We start from the raw sequence: 3,898 nt of genomic DNA on the forward strand, positions 1-3,898 counted from the left end.
GTGTGGCCCTAATACTCCGTTGTAGATGTGGGATGTGGGAGTTAAACCCAAATTATTAATGTTTTCTTTTTTTATTTACGTTTAACTTTTTAACTGTGAAGCTATTCTTCCAGTAAAAAGATGTGTAAATACACGTCCCGACGCTTTTTAAGTCCGACATGAAACTGATCACTATGGTAACAGGGGAGCACGTGGTCACCGAAACCCACGTGAAGCCGACATCAGGCGAAGGGTAGACCATCTCATTTCACAGCAGTTTTGAGCAGCCTACCCGGCCCAGCGAGGACGTGGCCCAGCTAGGCTAGATCCTCATGAGGACCCAGCCCATGAATTTAGATGCAGCCGTAGTCTTGAGCTTTAACGATGGCACATGCTGTGCGTGACATAGCCAGCGTGACTGACACTAGTAAGATATTCCTCCTGTCTCTGATTGGCTGTTTCTGACCAGYAGCMGTGTATTTCTGCAAAGGGCTGTAGCGTCACTGGGGGGAGCCAGAGGAGTGTTATTTTTTTCAGATTATTGGTCTAATATCTATATGTCAGGACATAAAAATATATACAAAATACAGGTTTTAGAAAAGTTACCAACTCCAACTTTAAATGTTAACAGAATGAATACAGAGTGATGGAAGTCTTACACTTCCATTAATTAAATTCAGAAATGDAAGAATAGTCATACAGCTTTGACTCTGAGGAGCCTGTACAAGTGGTTTGGTTCTCAGCCTGTAGAGAGAATGTATGGTGAGCCTGCCAGCTCTAGTGAATTCCTCTAGGTACATCTGATGAAGGTAGGCTACAGGGCACAAAATAATGGGTCTTATCTGATATCCCCGTTCCCTGCTGGGCTGAAAATTTTTGACTTTAATTTCCAATTTGGATATTTTTAGTTCGGTGACTGCTATTAGTATGACAAGTTTTATTGAAAAACTATCATGTTTTGTCTCTGACTAGATGCAGACCATGAAGAGAAACTTGTTGSAAGTGGAGAAGAAATGGCTGGCACAGCAGAAACCACTGGCAAGGGAAGCCAACGTCTTTCACTCCAGAAGTTCTTTCAGTGGGTCACAGGTCATGCTCARGWACCACTGATAGAGTCTCAGTGAAGCATGTTCAAAATCACRGTCAATTTTGAGCATAACTGCAYCTGCCTCTATGGGGAACATGTTGTGTGTTACCCAGTTGTCAATGCCTGTGGGGTTAGTGTCACATTTCCCATCCTCCACACAGAAACATACAGTGACTTTGAGAAGAACCTAAGCACTGCACTGGAGTTTGGTTATGAATTTAGCAGATACTAAATTACAACTCAAAACACAAGTTGAGTGATGTATTGTTCTGCAGCTAAAGCTGGCTGTTTTGTTTCAAAATGGTGGAAAATACTTTTAACTATTTCTAAAAATAAACAGTTTTCAAGGATTTGCTCTCCTGTTTTATTGTTTGACATACAACTTGTACCTAGTTCTTACATTAACTTAACTTACAATCAGAAGTGTCTGGGTATTCAAAAGTTACCTTTTATAAAATTACTGACCACATGAAAGGGTGTGTTGACAAAAGAACTACATGTGGGTTTTGAGTACAAAGCATTACAAGCAGTTACTCTGTGCCAAAGATTTAAATCTACCGGTACATTTAGTCAGTTACCAAACACATTAGCCAGATATTGACAACACATGAGGTACAAGCTCCTGCTGTCCAGATCTTGGTTGTCAGTGATGAGATTCTGACATTCTACCAACTGGTCTTCAGTTATTGGGCAGTCAAATTCAGGGACCACCACAGCTCCATGCACATCATCTCCAAAATCAGCTGCAACATCRTAGTCAATATCCAGCTCCTGGATATCCTGAAAGTAGTTATTGTACTTTTAGCTTATTTTTAACAAACACAGTATCAATATTTCTTAAAACAAAAAAGGTTTGATAACAACCTCAAGATCCTCTGGCTGGTTGATGGGTTGAAGCATCATTCCTGTTTGCCAGAGCTGCTCAGGAGTTCAGTTCCCTTAATTTCTGAGTGGGTGGTGGTTCCAAKCTTCCACAAAAGCAGCCAGGTCATTCTGAAATCTGGTAAGAAATGTCAGGTGGACTGCAAACAAATCTTCTTTAAAGGAAAAAGTTTGCAAAGTTGAGAATAAATTATTCATGATTTCCATAAGACCTTAAACTTTTTAAATGATGCCTATGAAATTAGCCATTATTAAATATTTCTTTAGGTGCTTCCCATTTAATCTATAAGTTCTGAAACTGACTGAAGAGTGCTACCTTTCTTGTTTGCGCCACAGAACTAACAGGGTTGTGCCTTACCACAGGAGGACACATCAAGTAGGTGGTCCATCTCCAGTAGATTGAGTTTATTGTAATACTTTGACGTCACTCATGTCCTGACATCCCGCCACAAACGCTAGATTCTGAGGACACAGAAAATAAAATAAAATGAAAAGCAAATCAAGAACTTGGAGACATACAGTAACTATGTAATTTTTTTCAATTGATGTAACTACTGTTAGTGACAGTTGCTAAATTGATTAATAAAAAACCATCGATTATGGACACTTTTTCCCGACATGAAGCTCCCTCAGTCAGTTCCACGAATGGTGAACATGTATCTGGCTATGTTCACGTTCTCTACTCCCTGATCACCTCTCACCCTGTATGTCACAAAGAGATGACAGAGTTATTCAAATCAGTCGGTCGAAATACAGAAAATGCAATATACACCTTCGAGCATCAGCATATCCATTTCCAAATGGGAACAAAATAAATCTTGTGATAAACAAAACATTTTTTGTCTGCACATTGCAAAATTTACCTTGAAGGTATGCCGTGTATCTCTGTTGCTTTTTTGAATGCTGCAAAAGCTGTTGATGCCAGGTTGTTTGTAGCAGCCTCCAAACACATCACCTACATAATAGTAAAACATTTGTATCATACAGTCTTACAAAGAGTTGTGAAAAACTAGGTTAAATCTTACCTTCTTGGAAAAGCCATCGACTGCACCAAAAAGGACAATGTTGTACCTGGTGGCATTAGTAAATCTCAGTAAGTTTTATTTAAATCAAGGCAACACACTTTTCAATTTTTTATAGCTGTACCGTCACAGCATTAAACTTTTAATACAATTAGTAGTAGCATAGACCTTATCAATTTATGCTTAGTGTCCACATGCCACAGTGAAAGGGGTCCTCTGACAGAATAAGTTCTCCTCACAATGTAGCCAAGTCGAGTCAGTTTGGAAAGAATTCCCAGTGCATCCACACAATGCATTGATGCTGTGAGTCTTCTCCACTTGACATTGAAACCCATCGACCTCAGCCTTCCTTTCACCATCCGATAGCCTGCTCTTGGTATTTCATTATGTATGTGCTGGACTGCATTATCCAGCTCTTCATCTGTAAGATTGCTGTAATTCTGGCTAACAGACAGACCAAATACTGCTATCCGTTGATGAATTGTTCTGGCTGAAATTCCCAGTAATTTTGCAATGCTATTCACTGGCAAATTTAATTCAAGAAGCTCAACTAGTCTCTCTTTTTCTATTAAAAACATGGGACGCCCCCTTGCCCCAGTTACAGTTTCAACTGTGGTCAGTGTAACATTAGCATGGTCAATGTGGTCCATCACCAGTGTGAGAAAGTCTTGTAATATCCAATCTCTGATTGGATATTTATATGCCTCGACAGTGCTTCCCAGAGGTACAGCTCTCGTCTGCAGGTAAATAATAAAAAGTCCAGGTCCAGAGGTTGTTGTGAAATGCCATTTCTTGTCTGAGAATTTCCTGTTGACAAGAAAATACATTAAAAACTATGCTTGGGTGCACTTTAAAGACATAAATCAGGACAAATTTAAGTCAAACTTAAGTCTTGTCAAAACTAGTATACAATTGTAACAAGTTTGTT

The 3,898-nt window shown here is 39.4% G+C and overlaps 1 long non-coding RNA gene and 1 pseudogene across 3 annotated transcripts in view; one reads left to right on the forward strand and one right to left on the reverse strand.

Annotated features, from left to right (window-relative positions):
* LOC106532345 (uncharacterized) overlaps positions 1-1,416 on the forward strand; it is a 2,886-nt gene extending 1,470 nt beyond the window's left edge. For all 3 annotated transcript variants that reach the window (XR_001312058.1, XR_001312060.1, XR_001312059.1), the window contains one exon: positions 952-1,416. This is a non-coding gene — a long non-coding RNA (uncharacterized LOC106532345). The remainder of the gene's footprint in view (positions 1-951) is intronic.
* Positions 1,417-2,460: 1,044 nt separating this feature from the next.
* On the reverse strand, positions 2,461-3,548 carry LOC106532340 (uncharacterized; annotated as a pseudogene).
* Positions 3,549-3,898: the final 350 nt, after the last annotated feature.

The sequence above is a fragment of the Austrofundulus limnaeus genome, unplaced genomic scaffold (genome assembly GCF_001266775.1).
Source record: "Austrofundulus limnaeus strain Quisiro unplaced genomic scaffold, Austrofundulus_limnaeus-1.0 Scaffold754, whole genome shotgun sequence".
Classification (NCBI taxonomy): Eukaryota; Metazoa; Chordata; class Actinopteri; order Cyprinodontiformes; family Rivulidae; genus Austrofundulus; species Austrofundulus limnaeus.